Source organism: Macaca thibetana, chromosome 9, assembly GCF_024542745.1.
Source record: "Macaca thibetana thibetana isolate TM-01 chromosome 9, ASM2454274v1, whole genome shotgun sequence".
NCBI classification, from domain to species: Eukaryota; Metazoa; Chordata; class Mammalia; order Primates; family Cercopithecidae; genus Macaca; species Macaca thibetana.
This window is the reverse complement of record NC_065586.1, coordinates 115,003,067-115,022,193: the sequence shown is the minus strand read 5'-3', so window position 1 is coordinate 115,022,193 and position 19,127 is coordinate 115,003,067.

Here is a 19,127-nt window from a genome sequence, read left to right as displayed (position 1 = left end):
TCACAGCAAGTTCTGCCTCCCAGGTTCACACCATTCTCCTGCCTCAGCCTCCTGAGTAGCTGGGACTATAGGCACCTGCCACCATGTCCGGCTAATTTTTTGTATTTTTAGTAGAGATGGGGTTTCACCATGTTAGTCAGGATGGTCTTGAGCTCCTGACCTTGTGATCCTCCCACCTCGGACTCCCAAAGTGCTGGGATTATAGGCGTGAGCCACCGTGCCCAGCCCATAAATATTTTTAATGATGACATAAGATTCTGTCATATATCTATAATTATATGTACCATAATTTACTTAGTCATTCATCTCTAATGAATAGTTAAATTGTTAACAGTTTTTCATTATTAACAATAAAGAAGATTTCCTGGGCTTTGACCTCATTTTGGATTATTTCCTCAGGTTTGGTTCCTAGCAGTGAAACTACTGGTTTACATGAGCTGAAATATTAACATTTCTTGATATACAATGCCTAATTCCTTTTCTAAAAGTAGATTCACCTCACTCTCTCCTGGATTAAGAAGAAATAGAGGCCGGGCGCGGTGGCTCAAGCCTGTAATCCCAGCACTTTGGGAGGCCGAGACGGGCGGATCACAAGGTCAGGAGATCGAGACCATCCTGGCTAACACAGTGAAACCCCGTCTCTACTAAAAATACAAAAAATTAGCCGGGCGTGGTGGCGGCGCCTGTAGTCCCAGCTACGTGGGAGGCTGAGGCAGGAGAATGGCGGGAACCCGGGAGGTGGAGCTTGCAGTGAGCTGAGATCCGGCCACTGCACTCCAGCCTGGGCGACAGAGCGAGACTCCGCCTCAAAAAAAAAAAAAAGAAGAAATAGAGATTTAAAAAAACATCATGGGCTGGGTGTGGTGGCTGATGCCTGTAATCCCAGCCCTTTGGGAGGCTGAGGCAGGCGGATCACCTGAGGTCAGGAGTTCGAGACCAACCTGGCCAACATGGTGAAAGTCTGTCTCTATTAAAAATATAAAAATTAGCTGGGTGTGGTGGCACATACCTGTAATCCCAGCTACTCAGGAGAATTGCTTAATCCTGGGAGGCAGAGCTTGCAGTGAGCCAAGATTGCACCACTGCACTCCAGCCTGGGAGACACAGGGAGACTCCATCTCAAAAAAACCAACCAACCAACCGACCAACCAACCAATCAACCAGTCAACCAACAACCAACCAAACCCAACAACCAACCAAACAGACAAAATAATGTCATGTCTGCTTTCACTTTGCTGGTGGTAGAATGGTTGTTTATTGAAACAATCTCATGCCTCTTGGCTCACCAATGTCTGATCACTTGGCTGATGTCATGTGCTGTTGAGAGGATGGGGCCATGGGCATTGTAGACCACAGACTGGGCACTGCACTACCCCCTGCCATCTTACTAATGTTTCAGAGAAGATCTTCAGCCAAGGCTCTGTGCCTCATGTTGGGTGATGCTGACCGTCTTGTCAATAGTAACATTTCTACCTTCTCAATATTTTCCTGCTGCTTTCTGTCACTGGATGCTTCCTTGAGGGCTCTGAGGATCAGAAAAGAGTCCTGCTTATCCAGTTCTGAAGGGTTAACTTCATGACTGTTGTTACTGTCTTACTATCTCACTTTTCTATCATCAGTTGCCTTGGCGATGTCACCAACCCTTTTTGGAGTAGAAGTAGGAGGTACAATCTTTGGAGCCAGGACAAACATGGGATCAATTCCCTATGAATGGCAGCAGCAGCTGGTGTCAAATTAACCTGGATATGGGCTGACTCCAATGAACTGAAAGTTTGTGTCCCCCAGAATTTGTTGAATTTATGTTGAAATCATAATCTCCAATGTGATGGTATTTGGAGATGAGGTCTTTGGAAGGTCACTGGGTCATAAGGGTACAGGTCTTATGATGGGATCAGTGACTTTTTAAGAAGAGATAGGACAGAACCCTGCCCCGCTGTCCCCCTCCCCCGTCCCACCATCACCCCTGCCGCGTGAAGACATAACCGGGAACCAAATCTGCTGGTGCTTTGATCTTGGACTTCCCAGCCTCCAGAACTGTGAGGAGTAAATGTTTGGTGTTTAAGCCACCCATTCTGTGGCAATTTGTTATAGCATCCTGATCTGACTAACACAGATCACCAAAGAAACTTGAAGCTTTGCCTTCTGTGAGGCTAAAGAGGAGAGCTGTGTTTTCTTTAAAAAAAAAAAAAAAAAAAGATATTTTATTTGAAAACAGTTTAAGATAATACAGACAAATTTCAAACATAGTACAGAGAGTTCTTATGTACTTTACATCCAGTTTTCCCTGTTATAAACATCTTACATTAGTATGGTACATTTGTCACAATTAATGATCAAATATTAGTATATTATTGTTAACTAAAGCCTGTACTTTATTCAGATCTCCTTAGTTTTTGCCTGATGCCCTTTTTCTGTCCCAAGATCCCATATAGGATCCCATGTTACATTAGTTGTCTTATATCCTTAGCCTCCTCTTGGATATGATAATTTCTCAGATTTTTCCTTTTTTTTTTGATGAGCTTTACAGTTTTGAGCAACACTGGTCAGATATTTTGTAGGCTGTCCCTCAATTGGGAATTGTCTTTTTTTTTTTCATAATTAGACAGAGGTTATGCATTTTTGGGCGGAAGACCACAGAGGTAAACTATTGTTCTCACTATATCAAGGGTACATGCTATCAGCACGACTATCACTATTGATGTTGACCTTGATCACTTGGTTGAGGTTGTATTTGTCAGATTTCTCCACCATAAAGTTACTTTTTCCTTCTCCTTTCTATACATACTCTTTGGATAGAAGTCACTATGTACAGCCCATGCTTAAGGAGTGGAGAATTATACTCTACTTCCTTGAGGGCAAGTATCTACATAAATTATTTAGAATTGTTCTGCATAGAATATTTGCCTACTCTCCCCCATTTATTCATTCATTTGCTCATTTGTTTATGTCAGTAGAAACTCATATGTTTTTAGGCACAAATTCTACATAAATATTTTTATAAGAATTTTATTGAAATATAATTCGCATACCATGACCAGATACAGTGGCTCACGCCTGTAATTGCAGCACTTTAGGAGGCTGAGGTGGGTGGATTGCCTGAGCTCGGGAGTTCTAGACCAACCTGGGCAACATGGCAAAACCCCTTCTCTACAAAAAATATAAAAACTAGCCAGGCATGGTGGTACAGATCTGTGGTCCCGCTACTTGGAGGGCTGAGGTGGGAGGATTCTTTGAGCCAGGGAGGTCAAGGCTGCAGTGAGCTGAGATTTTGCCACTATACTCCAGCCTAAGTAACACAGTGAGACCCCGTATCTAAATAATAATAATAATAATTTGCATACTATACAGCTTACCCATTTCAAGTTTACAATTCACCAGTATTTAGTATATTCATGGAGTTGCACAACCACCACCACAGTGAATTTTAGAACATTATCATTACCCTGAAGAGACTGCTCATGAGCAGTCACTCCCCATTTCCTCCTCATCTCACCAGCCTTAGGCAACCACTGATCGACTTTCTGTTTCAATAGAGTTGCCTACTTTGCACATTTCATATGATACGTACCGTATGTGGTCTTTTGTGATTGACTTCTTAAGCATAATGTTTTCAAGGTTCATCCAAATTGTAGCATGGATCAGTACTTCATTTCCTTTTATTGCCAAATATCCCATTAAATTGGTATACCACATTTTATCTATCCATCAGTTGATAGATATTTGTATTGTTGCCACTTTTTGGCTACTTTGAATAATACTGCTATGAATTACCATGTACAAGGTTTTGTGTGGACATATGCTTTTAATTTCTCTTGAATATATACGTAGGAGTGGAATTGCCAAGTATATGCACAGCATAGTCATAGTCTTATGACTCTATGCTTAACTTTTTGAGAAACTGCAAGACTATTTTCCAAAGTGATTGCACCATTTCAATTCTTACTAGCAGTGCATGAAGACTGTAATTTCTCCACATCCTCACCCACACTTTTATTTTCTGTTTTTTAAGTGGTCATCCTAATGGGTATGAGATGATATTTCATTATGGTTTTGATTTGCATTTTCTTGATCGCTAAAGATTTTGATTCTGTGAGTTGTCTTCTCACTTTCTTGATGGTATGCTTTAAAACATAAAACACAAAGTTTAAAACTTTGATGAAGCCCAGTTTATTTATTTTTTCTTTTGTAGCTTGTGTTTTTGATGTCAAACTCAAGAAATCATTGTGTAATCCAAGGTCCTGAAGAGTTATGCCCATGTCTTCTGCTATGATCTTTATAATTTTAGCATTTACGCTTAGGTCTTTAATCCATTTTTAGTTGACTTTTGTATGTGGGTTGGGGTAGGGGTCCAACTTCATCCTTTTTTATGTGGATATCCAGTTGTCCCAGCAGTATTTGTTGAAGAAACTATTTTTTCCCCATGGAATAGTCTTGATCAAAGATCAATTGACCATAAACATTTATGGTCGATTAAAAGCTATTTCTGAGCTTTTTAATTCGATTTTGTTGATCTGGATGTCTGTTCTTATGCCAGTACTACACTGTCCTGGTTACTGTAGCTTTGTCGTAAGTTTTGAAATCAGGAGGTGTGAATCTTTCAAATTTATTATTTGTTATCTTTCAAAGTTATTTTGGCTATTTTGAGTGCCTTAAATTTCCATATGGATTTTAGGATCAGTTTGTCAATTTCTGCAAAGAAGTCAGCTGAGAGTTTGATAAAGATTGTGTTAAATCTATAGATAACTTCGGGGAATATTGTCATCTGAACAATAATAAGTCTGATCCACACATAGGATGTTTTTCCATACAAATTATATTTTAATTAAAATATGCTTTCAGAATAAATAAAAGATAGTATGCAAAGCAGTATATAGTTCAGTGTCCAATAATTGTTTCCATTGACATATCCAAAACAGATTTCTTTGATATGAATTGAGAATGTAGCATGTCAAGTCACTATAATTATGAACATCTGTCTATTTTTTTTTGAGATGGAGTCTTGCTTTGTCGCCCAGTCTGGAGTACAGTGGCTTGATCTTGGCTCACTGCAAGCTCCGCCTCCCAAGTTCAAGCGACTCTCCTGCCTCAGCCTCCCGAGTAGCTGGGACTACAGGTGCCAGCCACCATGCCCAGCTAATTTAGGTATTTTTAGTAGAAACGGGGTTTCACCATGTTGGCCAGGCTGGTCTTGAACTCCTGACCTTGTGATCTGCCCGCCTTGGTCTCCCAAAGTGCTGAGATTACAGGTGTGAGCCACCGCGCCTGGCCCATCTGTCTATACCTTGATACCATCTTAGGCTGGGAAATATTACAGAAAGAGTGTATGACAACATCTGTATGTTCTTGGATTTTACTTGTATCATTGAACACGATGTAACATAAGTTAGAAGTTATCTTTTGTTTCAAGATTCTTCATGGAAATGTGGAGTCAAGGAAGCTAATATAGTTCCTTATGTCCTGGAAATACATTGTCTGTCTCTTTTGTCTGAGTAAAAGTTCAACTGAAAAAATTTGGCTCTTTACCAAAATTGGATTTTCCATAATATAGGAGTATGGTCTCGAGCCATTCTACAAGATTGCTTGTCGCGTCAGACAAAAAATTTTGGTAAAGCAATATGCTCTGGAAATTCTTAAGCTGTTTTGTGCCTTGGAGGAAAACTTTAAAGCAATGTCTCTGTCAAATATTCTCATCCATCCCAGAATCACTAAACTCTACTGCAACATTTCGAAGCAGATCATGGAGAAACTACCATTTCCCTTCATTGGAATGAAAGTATTGGTATCCCTTAGCTGAGCAAACTCCTGGTTTCCATTTGTTATTTGCACAAGGGCAGCATCAGATTTTATTTTTTGAGCCGTTTTGGAAAGTGCAAAGACCTCCCATGGTTTTGTTTTTTATATATATTTTTATTTTGAGACAATTGTATATTCACTTGCAGTTGTAAGAATTGATACAGCCTGATCTCACATATCCTTTATCCAGTTTCCCCAAACAGCAACATCTTGTAAAACTATAGTGTACAATATCATTACCAGGATATTAACATTAATACAGTCAAGATACAGAACATTTCCATCCCCACAAGGATCGCTCATGTGCCCTTTTATAGTCACATCCACTTCCCTCTTGTCTCCACCCCTCCCTTGACCCCTAGCAGCCACTAATCTGTTCTCCATTTATATATATTTTTTCATTTTAAGAATGTTATATAAATGGAACCATATAGTATATAACCTTTGGGATTCGCTTTTTTCAACTAAAATGGTTCTCTGGAGATTCATCTGTGCTATTGTGTATATCAGTGGTTTATTCCTTTTTATTACTAATTAGTATTCCATGGTGTGTATCACAGTTTATTTACCTGTATATCCATTGGAGGAAATCTGGATTGTTTCCAACTTTTAACTATTATAAATAAAGCTGCTATAAACCTTCATATATGGTGGTGTGAACGTAAGTCTTTGGGATAAATGTCCAGGAGTGCAGTTGCTAGGTCTTATGGTAATTGCATGTTTAGTTTTAAAAATAAACTCTAACAGTGTTTTCTAGAGGGACTCTGCTATTTTATATTGACAGCAACAATGTATGAATGATCCAGTTTCTGTGCATCCATGTAAGCATTTGGTGTTGTCACTATTTTTTATCTTAGCCATTTGATATGTCCTAGTGATATCTCATCATGATTTTAATTTACCTTTCCATAATGACTAATGATGTGGAATACCTTTTCATGTGCTTATTTGCCATTGTGTATCCTCTTAGTGGAATGTCTATTTGTATCTTTTGCTCATTTTCTAATTGGATTTTTTTCACCCTTGGTTCTCTGTATCTTCTAGATACTAGTCCTTTGCTTGACAAATTGATTGGAAATATGTTTTCCCTACATTTTAGCTTATATATGTTTTTCTCTTAACAGGATATTTTTGCAGAGCAGAAGTTTTTAATTTTGATGAACTCCAACCTATCAATTTTTCCTTTTAGTGTTAAACCTAAGAACTATTTGCCTCTTCCTAAATACTGAAGATTTTCTCCTATTTTTTCCTAAAAGTTTTATAGTTTTTATATTTTATGCTTAAGTCCATAATCTATTTTGAGTTAATTTTTATATAAGATGTGAGACTTATCTTGAGGTTCTCTTTAACAACCCCCGCTTTTTTTTAACCTATGGATGTACAACTGTTTTAGCATGATTTGCTTAAAAGACTATCTTTCCTGCTTTAAATTGCCTTTGCACTTTTGTAAAAAATCAGTTGGACGTTCTTGTGTGAGTCCATTTCTGAGTTTTCTATTATATCGCATTGATCTATGCATCTATTTCTCCACCAACCAACAAAGTCTTGATTATAGTAGCTTTGTTCTTCTTTTTCAAAACGGTTTTTAACTCTTCTAGTTCCTTTGCTTTTTCGTATAGATTTTATAATAACCTTGTCTATGTCTATAACATTCTTGCTGGGGTTTAGAAAGGAAACTGTATATAAATTTGAGGAGAATTGACATCTTTATTCTGTTGAGTTTTCCAATCCAATTACATAGTATATCTTGCCATTTATTTAGACATCCTTAGATTTCTTTCATCAGTATTTTGTAGTTTTCAGTATGGAAGCTCTGCTTATGTTTTGTTAAATTTACACTGAAGTATTTTACTTTCTGAGCAATTTTAGCCTGTTATGATGGTGAATTTACATGATTGAGTGATTGATTTTAGAATATTGAATCAGCCTCACATCCATGGATCAAATCACACTTGATCATGAAGTATAATTCTTTTTATATATTGCTGAGTTCTATTTGCCAGTATTTTGTTAAAAATTTTTGTGTCTATGTTCATGAGGGATATTGGTCTGTGTTTTTCTTTTTTGGTACTGTTTTTGTCTGTTCTTGTATCAAGGTAATAATAGTTTCATACAATGAATTGGAAAGTGTTCTTTCTTGTATTTTCTTGAAGAGATTGTATAGAATCAGTGTCAATTCCTCTTTAATAATTTTGTAAAATTCTCCAGTGAAATCATCCAGGTCTAGAGATCTCTGTTTTTTTTGTTGTTGTTGTTGGTGTGGGGGTGGTGATTTAAAATTGTACATTAATTTTCCCTGATAGAGGGCTGTTCACTCATCTACTTCATATTGGATGGGTTGTGGTAGTTTGTGGTTTTTGAGGAAGTGACCCATTTCACTTAAGTTGTTAAGTTTATGTGTGTAGAGTCGTTCTTAGCATTCCCTTTTTATCCTTTTGATGTCTGCTGAGTCTGTAGTGATATCCCCTCTTTCATTCCTGACACTGATAATTTGTGCCTTCTCTCTTTTCTTTGTCAGTCTTGCTAGTGGTTTAACTCTATTGATTTTTTTTCAAAGAATTAGCTCTTTGTTTTGTTTATTTTTTCATTATTTTGCTGTTCTCAATTTTATTGCTTTTTTTCTCTTAGCTTTATTATTTCCTCCATCTGGTTGCTTTGGGTTAATTTTGCTCTTTTTTACTTGGGTTCTTGAGGTGGTAGTTTAGATTATTGATTTGAGACCTTTCCTCTTTTCTAGCATATGCATTTAGTACTATAAATTTCCTTCTCAATACAGCTGTGTCCCACAAATTTCGTTTCTATTTTTTTTTTTTTTGAGATGGGGTCTTGCTGTGTTGCCCAGGCTGGTCTCAAACTCCTGGGCTCAAGTGATCCTTCCACCTTGGCCTCCCAAAGTGCTGAGATTACAGGTGTGAGTTACCATGCCCGACCATAAATTTTGATATGCTGTATATTCATTTTCATTACATTCAATCTATTTGTTTATTTCTCTTGAGGCTTCCTCTTCAACCCGTGGGTTATTTAGAAGCATATTGTTTAGTTTTCAATTTTTTAGATATTTTGTTGTAATCTTTTTTTGCTGCTGATTTCTAGTTTGGTTCTATTGTGGTTGGAGAACATACCCTGGGGTAATGGGACACCTCATTACAGCCTAATGAAAGTGAAAGTTCAGGTTCCCCAGTTGGCCTTTGCTGATATTATAGGGGTGGTGCCATCATTTTTACTATGGTATGGAATAGTGTGGCTATTGGCTACAAGTTTTTTGTCTTGCTAGATGAGTTCTTTCAGGGCCTTGGCTAGAGAGGGCAGGCTTTTGTTGGGACTTTTTGTTTGTTAGAATTTGTTGGCACTTCTGTGTTGTTGGCTGCTGCCACTTCATGTTTGGAATGTATGAGGCAAAAAGAAAACCCAAGAAACTCACCACTATGTAATTTCTTGGATCCTGGGGTCCCTAGCTAGTCTTCTTTCCTCTCTTCACTTTTCAAATTCTTCTTATATGTGCTTTATACATAAAGTTTAGGACTTTTAGTTGCATTTAGTAGAAGAAGTTGGGAAAATTATGTCTACTTCATCTTCCCCAGTGTGGAAGTCTCCTCTGGACTCATGGACATTTATTCATACTTTGGGTTCTAATCCAATACTACTTTTTTTTTTTTTTAAAAAATTTTTCAGCTATGGTTGTTGGAAATGTCTATTCTTTTCCTCTTAGAATCCCCCTGAGTTGCTTCAAGGGCCAGGGAAGGAAGGGACCTCATGAAAGGGCCAGGCATCCACTTCAATGTGGAAGGAAAGGTTTGACTTCCTTCGCTGGGCTTCTGAGCCCTTCTTCCACCTGACAAGTTGAGTAAAAGTCTAACTTGAAGCCATTTCTGTGGCTCCCCCAATAACGGTCAGACATAAATTGGAGGTGGGCTAATTAACTTATTGCAGGGCAAGGGTCTCAAATCTCTGCCTCTCCTCCCTTCCACCTGATTGTGACAGTTCTTCCTCCCACCTTAGCTAGGGAGGAAATGGGATATAGCCAAGGTGATCACTTACCTGGGGTGACAGCAAGTAAACATGAAAAATGTGCTGGGGAACACGAAAGGACAGTGATCAGAAAGGCTTTTTCTTGCAACCTAAATCATGATATTTTGGGCGTCGGCTGGAGTTTTCCAAGTTATTTATAACTGTCCATCCCCATTAGGGGATATATGTTTTATCTAAAAATAGGGAATCTTTCCTAATCAAATGATAAATGTGTATGTCCCAAATGGAAGCCTCATAGTTAGCCACCTCATTAACAGAAGTTCAGGTGAATAATGGAAATATTACCAGGATGACACTGGATCAGATGCCTCAAGATGCTCAGTGCTTGGACATTAGGGCTTTTGAATTTTCTTGGTGGAAGACCCTTCATGTTAGCAGAGGTAGCCTTCACAAGCCGTGTCTTTAGAATGATGTTCAAGGTACTTCTTAATCCTAGCAGCTAGTTATCGTGCGTGTAGGGGGTTTTAGGGTGTGTGTCTTCTTGGAGTTTATGTTGTGTAATGTCAGCATCTGGCTCTTTCTCTCCAAATCTTTTTGAGGGATCCCCATGGGGCATCTAGGCCCTAGCCTTAGTGGGTGTTCAATACTCATTTCCTCTTCCTACTTAAGGAAATTCCCAGCGAGTTAGAGCCGACAGGAACCTACTTACTGCTTCTCAATCCTGGCTGCTCATTAGTAACATCTGGAAAAAACAAAACAAAACAAAACAAAAAACCTAAAGCCTGGACCCCACTTTGAGAGATTCTAACTTTTTTTTTTTTTTTTTTTAACACCAATTCAATAAAGGAGGTAGTGTTTTTATCTCCATTTAACAGATAGAGACCCTGAGGCCCAGGTTAAGTTTCTCCCAGACCCCATGGTTGCCTGAGGTTAGAGTCCTGAACCTTAGTCAACCTGGAGATGGGCCTTTGTTGGTTTCCCTTTTTTACACCAGTGGTTCTCCAGCCCGACTGAATGTTCAAATCACCTGGGGATAATTTTACAAACATAGACACCTGGGCCCCAACCCTGTGCCTCCAGCTTAATTGGCCTGGGAGGGGGTCAGTGCACTGATGAGCTTTTTAATATCTCCAGGTGATTCAAATGCTTACCCAGGATCTAGAACCACTGTTTATGAGCAAACAAATATGGACAACCACTCATTTTCTAGAAATGGGCCTCGACGCCCAGGGTTGGGAGGTGAGCTGGAGGTAATGCCCAGAATCCTCCCAGACTGCCCAGTTTTTGATATAGCAGGGGCATCTGGCTGAATACGGCCCTCAATCTTTTAATTAATTTCAGTTTATATTGTGTTTAAAATATTTTTCAAGTGGTTGAGAAATTTAGAAACCGGGAGATTTCACAAAAAAGTCCAGATTTCAGAATTCCCTAAATATATCATAGTATCTGGTAATACTTGGCTGGACTGAGCTTGGGGCAGAGTTGTCCTTTCCAGTTAGCCACATCCTCACCGCCTTCCCGGCGTTCCCGTCGCTGGCCTCTGAGGCCACAGGAGTTTGCAGCCAGCACATTTCCTTCATTACTGCCCCATGATGTCCTCCATCACAAGTACACAAAAATTGTGTACTTGTCTTAGTTGCTTTTCCAGATTGCAAACACCTTAAGGCAGCAATTTTTTTTTTTTTGAAACTGAGTCTCGCTCTGTCACCCAGGCTGGAATGCAGTGGCGTAATCAGCTCACTGCAAGCTCCACCTCCCAGGTTCACTCCATTCTCCTGCCTCAACCTCCCGAGTAGCTGGGACTACAGGCGCCCGCCACCACACCTGGCTAATTTTTTGTATTTATAGTAGAGACAGGGTTTTACCGTGTTAGCCAGGATGGTCTCGATCTCCTGACCTTGTGATCCACCCGCCTCGGCCTCCCAAAGTGCTGGGATTACAGGCATGAGCCATCGCGCCCGGCCCCGAGGCAGCAATTTTTAACCTGAGAGTGATTCTGTCCCCCTGGGATATTTGGCAATGTCTCCGGATAAGTACCGTTGTCACATCTTGAGGTGGGAGTGGGGTGAGGGACAGTGATTCTGGCATCTAGTTGGTAGGGGCTAGAGATGCTGCTAAAGATCCTCCAATGCATAGGACAGCCCCACAAATAGGAATGATCCTGCCTTGAAGGTCAGTGGTGCTGAGGCTGAGAAACTGCCTTAAGTGTGATGTCTGTGCCTCTTGCTCATTTCTGTATCCCTTGGCCAGTTTGTGATACATAGTAAGTGGTCAATTAAACGCCAGTTGGCCGCCTGACTCAGGTTCAAGTGTGTTGGCTTTTCCCCATGTCCCTGCTGAGTTCAGGTCTAACACACCGTTGCTTTGCTCTGAGTGCACCATATGGCCCCACAATAAATGAGCGAGTCAATAAAGAACCTGCCATATTTTAAGTGATCTTATGAATGAAATCCAGAGCAGGGACACAATTGTTTCATCTGAAGAAAGAGACTAATTAAACACAAGATTGCAGCAAGTCCATTTGTTGGGAGAACCAGAGGCATTCTGCTGTGGGAAGACTGCTCATTCCTAGAGTAGGATAATACAGAGGGAGTCTTAATCATGCTTTTAATGATCAAACGTGTTCTTAAGATCAATCCTTTCATTAACTGGGTGAAGAGCGATACTGACCTAGTGGGACATGTCAGGCGGCATAAATTCATTATGAACTGCTGCACACGATCTGCTGGGTGTTGAGTTCACAGGCCTTTGCAGGAAAAGGCCAGAGGAAATTCCGTTAACGCTCTGAGGAGCGGATGTTAAGGAAAGAAATCTGGGGCATGCTGAACTAAGGCTCCATGTCACCCTTTCAGTGACTGCTTGGGAATGAGACCACGGAATGTGCTTGACTTAATCTGGCCACCACCGTGTCTGGCCTTTTAGCTATGTCCAGGATGAGGTTGAAAAACTTACAGCGACCAATCATCCGGGTTTGCCTGGGACTGGTCACATTGTAGTACTGAAAATCCTGTGTCCTGGGAAATCCCTTCCTGGGATGTGAAAAATCCTGATTTTCAGTGATGGGTAGGGTATAGACAGTTGTGGGGAACGTACAAAATCCATACTACAGCCCAAAATATAGGGCTGAAGGCAACACTGATTTAGTGTTAAGTGGATATCAAATAGGTCATTTGCCTTCTATAGTGGCAGCTGCTGTTTTTAACCCCGTTGACGTTGGGTGAGCTTTCGCAGGTGCCCTTTGTTACCCTTGTTCTGTATCTTGCCTGAAATGAATATGAGCAAGGCATGGCGTCTGCAGTCAGGTATCTCCCCCTGGATCTTAATAACCTAGATTTAAATCAGGTGTCCCATAGGAGCTTGCATTAGCCATGCGGAAAGCCAGCTAACCTCTGAGACTTGTTTTTCCATCTATACAGTAGAGAGAATAAGAGCACCCCGAGAGATTTGTGATGAGGAGCAAATGGGAAAATGCTGTAAAATGCCTATGGAAGGACTTGGTTCCGGGTAAGAAATTAATACATGTCACTGTCATTAATAAATAATGTTGTCACAGCTCTGATGATTACCATCCTTGTTGGTGCAGGCAGCCCAGTGGGTGTAGCCAGGCTGGATGGGACAGCACAGGGCTGTGCTCTGAGCAGCTTTCCTGCAAGCCCTGTGAAAGCACAAAGATGACAGGGCCTTCTCTTGTGCACAGCAGTGAGACATGGTTGGGTTGTCTGGGACCCTGTTCTCTGGCGGGCCTGGACTCTAGCCATCTGGGCAGGGTCTTGGGAGTGGTGGTGGGAGGTGGAAAGGAGACCAGCTGGGGTTTCAAAAGCCTGTTTAGAAACACAAGTGTTTCACCCGCCCTTCTCCCTAGAGGGCTCCTTTCTATGCAGGATGGCATCAGATGGGAGAGGTGGACTAGGTGGACCCCTAAACATTTGGGGTACTATCTTCTGGCCCATTGTCACATCAATGAGGCACTCAACAGGTCCGTGGGGCCTAAAGTCTTAGAGAACACAGACTCCGCACAGCCCAATTCTAGCCCTCTCTGTCCTTCACAACCCCTTCCAAGTTCCTTCTGGGCAACTCTCCCAACCCCCACCTTCTGGGTGGGGCCAGCCAGGTCCCTGTGACCATTTGTTTACATTTTCATGAGCTTTTCCCCCCCTCATTAAAACATTATTACCATAGGAAGAGGTACCTAGGGCAGTTTAGTCTCAGTCAAATCTTTTTTTTTTTTTTTTTTTTTTTTTTTTTTTACAAACAAGCAAACACAAGTTTGACCAGGTACAGTGGCTCACATCTGTAATTTCAGCATTTTGGGAGGCCGAGGCGAGTGGCTCACCTGAGGTCAGGAGTTCGAGACTAGCCTGGCCAATATGATGAAACCCCGTCTCTACTAAAAATACAAAAATTAGCAAGGTGTGGTGGCGCACGCCTGTAGTCCCAGCTACTCGGGAGGCTGAGGCATGGGAATTGCTTCAACTCAAGAGGTGAAGGTTGCAGTGAGTCGAGATGGTACCCCTGCATTCCATCCTGGGCAACAAGACCAAAACTCCATCTCCAAAACAATAACAACAACAAAAAGCACAAACTCTGCTCAGCTGCCCTCTGCCAACATAAATGTCTTCTTACAGCGCTGAACCAGGCCCTGGGAGGAGAGCAAAAGCCTCATCCTCCTGAGCTCAGGTGATCCTCTGCCTCAGCCTCCTGTGCTGTCAAGTAGTTAGAACTGGCTCGCCCTTTTAAGGTTGAGGAAGTTCCCTATATTCCTAGGGAGTTGTCTTTTAATTAAGAATGGATGTTAGATTTTTTTTCTTTTTTTTCCCTGGAATATGTGGCACAGAGAAGGATGTTAGATTTTGTCAAATACTTTTTAGAGTCTATGAGGTAATCATGGGTTTTAAATTTTTATTAATATGATTATTTATATTGATTGATTTTTGAATGTTAAGCCAATCTTGGATATTAAGCCAATCTCTAGGATAAATCCTGCTTGATCAGGATGCATATCCTCTTTACATATTGTTGGAATTGACTGGTTAAATTTTGTTTAGGATATTCGTGTGTATGTTCATGAGGGCTGTTGCTCTGTAGTGTATCTGTTATATAATCTGTTATATGCTCTGTAGTATTTTCTGTCATATCTGTTAAGCTTTGGTATCAAGATAATGCTGGCCTTGGAAAATGAATTGGGCAGTGTTTTCTCCTCTGTAATTTTCTGAAAGAGTTTGTGTAGAATACATGTTATTCCTTCCTTGAATTATTGATAGAATTCACCAGTGAAACCATCTGAGCCAGGAATTGATTCTTTGATTTTTCATATTTTCTTTCTTCTACTTACTTTAGGTTTAGTTTGTTCTTCTTTATCTAGTTTCTTGAGGTGAAAGGTGAGGTTATCAATTTGAGACTTTTTTTTTCTTTTTCTAATATAGGCATTTAGTTCTGTAATTTTTTCCCTAAATACTGCTACTTTAGTGGCACTGAACACATTTTTACATGTTATATTTCATTTTATTTTTATTTATTTATTTTTTGGAGACAAAGTCTCACTCTGTCACCCTGGCTGGGGTACAGTGGCGTGATCTTGGCTCACTGCAACCTCTGCCTCCTGGGTTCAAGTGATTCTCGTGCCTCAGCCTCCTGAGTAGCTGGGATTACAGGTGCACACCACCATGTCCAGCTAAGTTTTGTATTTTTAGTGCAGACGGGGTTTCGCCATGTTGGCCAGGCTTGTCTTGAACTCCTAACCTCAGATGATCCACCCACCTCGACCTCCCGAAGTGCTGGGATTATAGGCATGAGCCACCACGCCCGGCCTATATTTCATTTTAAATAACTACAAAATACTTTCTATTTCCCTTATGATTTCTTCTTAGACCTATGAGTTATTCAGGAATGTATCATTTAGTCTCCAAACATTTGAGGACTTTCCAGAAATCTGGAGTTTTCTGTCCTCACTCCTTTCTGGTACATTGTCCAGTGAATTCTAACTGCTGTGACCTCCCTGGACTCTCAGCTCTGTCCTCTCAAACTCAGGAATTCTCCCAGGTGCTGCCTGATTCTCCCTCTTCGTGCTGCAGTCTGGAAACTGTCCCAAGGCAACAAGCCAGGGCAATTGTAAGGTTCATCTGGTCTGTTTTATGACTCTCTGGGATCACAATCTTTTATTGCCTAGTGTTCAGCCTCTTGACAACTGTAGCTTCAAATATTTTTGTCCAACTTTTAGTAGTTTCAGGCAAGAGGGTTTTATGTGGTCAGATTCCACCTACTTTCTGCTTTAAACGCACTGTCGTGATTGCAAACATCAGAACATTTTGCCATCTTTCTCTCCTTATCCACTTCTCCACAGTGTTTTTATTACCTCCGTGTTCTCTTTAAATTCTGAGACTTCACACATCCTTTTTACTCACTAATCTTGATTGGCATTTATCCTCCAATGCAATGAATTTCTCTTTGATCGATGCTATGCAATATGCACACAATGCATTTCTTCTTCATGCTCCCTCCCACCCGTTAGCCAAAGAACAAGGAGCACTGCTCTGCCATCTTCATGCACACATTTGCTCTGTCTTCCTACCCAGAGTGCTGTTGTGAGTGTTTCTTCCCTTCAAGCTCTTCTGTAACCTTCACTCCAGAGTATTCCTTCATCTTCTTCTTTCCCCGAACTATCTAGACCAAATTTTCCTCATCACTGGCTCGTAATAGCCTTGTTTGTTCTAGACCCGCTATTCTACACATGATGCCATCGTAGGTATTTCTGTAAAGCACAGTTTTGATCATAGCGTACCTCACACATCTTCTGTGGCTCCTACTGTACTCAGAAATTATGCCCAAGGTTTCTGAGTTCCTTCCTTCATAAAGCCTTTTCCATCTTCCAGTTGGATATATTTTCTTCTCTGTGCCCCTGTGGCGGGTTTGTTTTCTCCTCTAATCATTGTACCCATCATTTTTTTTCCTTGAAATGAGCTGTGGACTGCTGACTCCTTCCTAGCCCATAATCTCCGTGAAAATGCACTGAAATCAGGGCACCTCAGAGAGCCTCGTATGTATTAGGTGTGCACAAAATATCTCACGCGCCATCTTGTCTCTGGTTGGCACATTCTGTCCAGCTGAAACAGGCCTTTTCCTCCACGTTTCAGGGCAGGCGGCCACGGACAGACTCTCCAGTGTTCTAACACCAGGTTCTTCAGCTCCAAATCAGTAAGTCTAGGGGTTGGGTGGGGGGAATTATTGGTCCAGCCTGGGCATCATGGCTTCCTGTAATGGGTCACAAGTCCCAGGTGTGGAGGTAAGTAACAGAAGAAGGAAGACTGAGAAGCTTGCATGTCAGACAAACAATTGTGTTCTACACACTGGGAGCCACTCCTTCCTGCATCCAGGAAATGGCTGCTCATGTGGGTAACTCGGTTTTGAATTGGTGCCTCTATGGACTTCACTCCTAATTGTAGGTCATTAAAGCCCACTTACCTCTCTTAAACTCAGGTGTCATTCTAAACATTTTATGCTTTCTTCTGAAAATCGTATTGAAATAAACATGATTGTATGATCCATCAAATACTAAGACAAATTGCAAGTAGCACATTTCTACTTCCTTGTATAAATAGTATTAAATCCCTAGGTATCCATTTCACACAATACCCCTGTATATGACCAGACATGTCTAATCTGAACTGCTTGTGCATGGAGCAGTCTGGATTAGAGAAATAGCTGAATCCTGATATTTATTTTACATAATTCATGTTTCCTTATTACTGATTAGAGTTCTCATCTTAGGCCATTCTCACATTGCTATAAAGAAATACCAGAGGCTGGGTAATTGAACAAGAAAAGAGGTTTAATTGGCTATGGTTCTGCAGGCTGTATAGGAAGTATGGCCCTGGCATCTGCTCGGCTTCTGGGGAGGCCTCAGGGAGCTTCCAATCACGGCAGAAGGCAAAGGGGAAGCAGGCACATCACATGGCCAGAGCAGGAATGAGAGAGAGTGTGTGGGAGTATCACACACTTTTAAACAACCAGATCTTGCATGAACCCACTCATCATCAAGGAGATGGTGCTAAGCCATTCACGAAGGATCTGCTCTCATCATCTAAACACCTTCCACCAGGCCCCACCTCCAACACTGGGGATTACATTTCAACACGAGATTTGGTGGGGATACAGATCCAAACCATATCAGTTCTTCTGCAGACAAACATAATTTAATCTGGCTTAAGTAGAAATACTCTATTAAGAAATTTAGGGCCCGGTGCTGTGACTCACACCTGTAATTCCAGCACTTTGGGAGGCCGAGGTGGGTGGATCTCCTAAGGTTGGGAGTTCAAGACCAGCCTGGCCAGCATGGTGAAACCCCGTCTTTACTAAAAATACAAAAATTAGCTGGGCGTGGTGGCAGGTGCCTGTAATCCCAGCTACTAGGAAAGCTGAGGCAGGAGAATCGCTTGAATCTGGGAGGTGGAGGGTTGCAGTGAGCTGAGATCACACCATTGCATTCCAACCTGGGCAACAGAGTGAGACTCTGTCTCAAAAAAAAAAAAAAAAAAAAAAAGAAAGAAAGAAATTTAGCCAGTCTACAGAATGGTTGGGGTAGCTGAAGAGACAGACTCTGCCAGGATCCATCCCAGTGCCCTTCTCTCTCATGTAATTCCTTCCCACAAGTCAAAGCCGTGTGAAAGCACCTCTCTATGCAAAGAGTGTTGTAGGCCAGGTGCAGTGGCTCATGCCTGTAATCCCAGCACTTTGGTGAGGCTGATGTGGGTGGAGCCCAGGAGTTCAAGACCAGCCTGGGCAACATAGGCCCCATCTCTACAAAAACAATTTTAAAATTAGCCAGGCATAGTGTTGCATACCTGTAGTCCCAGCTACTTGGGAGGCTGAGGTGGGAAAATGGCTTGAACCTGGGAGGTGGAGGCCACAGTGAGTCATGATCGCACCACTGAACTCTAGCCTGGGCAACAGAGCAAGACCCTGTTTCAAAAAAAAAAATTAAAAAGCCAGGTATGGTGGCACACACCTATAGTCCAAGCTACTCAGAAGGTCGAGGCAGGAGGATCACTTGAGCCCAGGAGTTTGAGGCTGCAGGGAGCTATGCTCATGGCTCTGTACCCTAGCCTGGGTAACAGAGTGAGACCCATTCTGAGAGAGAGAGAGAATGCATATGCATGTGTGGGTGATATCATGACCAGTGGGTAATTCTGAGTAAGTCCCCTCCTCTATCTGGGCATCACTTTCTTCATCTGTCGGGTTATGGGGTTTGACTAAGAATTTTTTTTTTTTTTTTGAGACCAGGTCCTCACTCTACCAATGCAGTGGAACGATCACTGGTCACTGCAACCTTGACCTCCTGGCAAGTAAGTGATCGTCCCACCCCAGCCTCC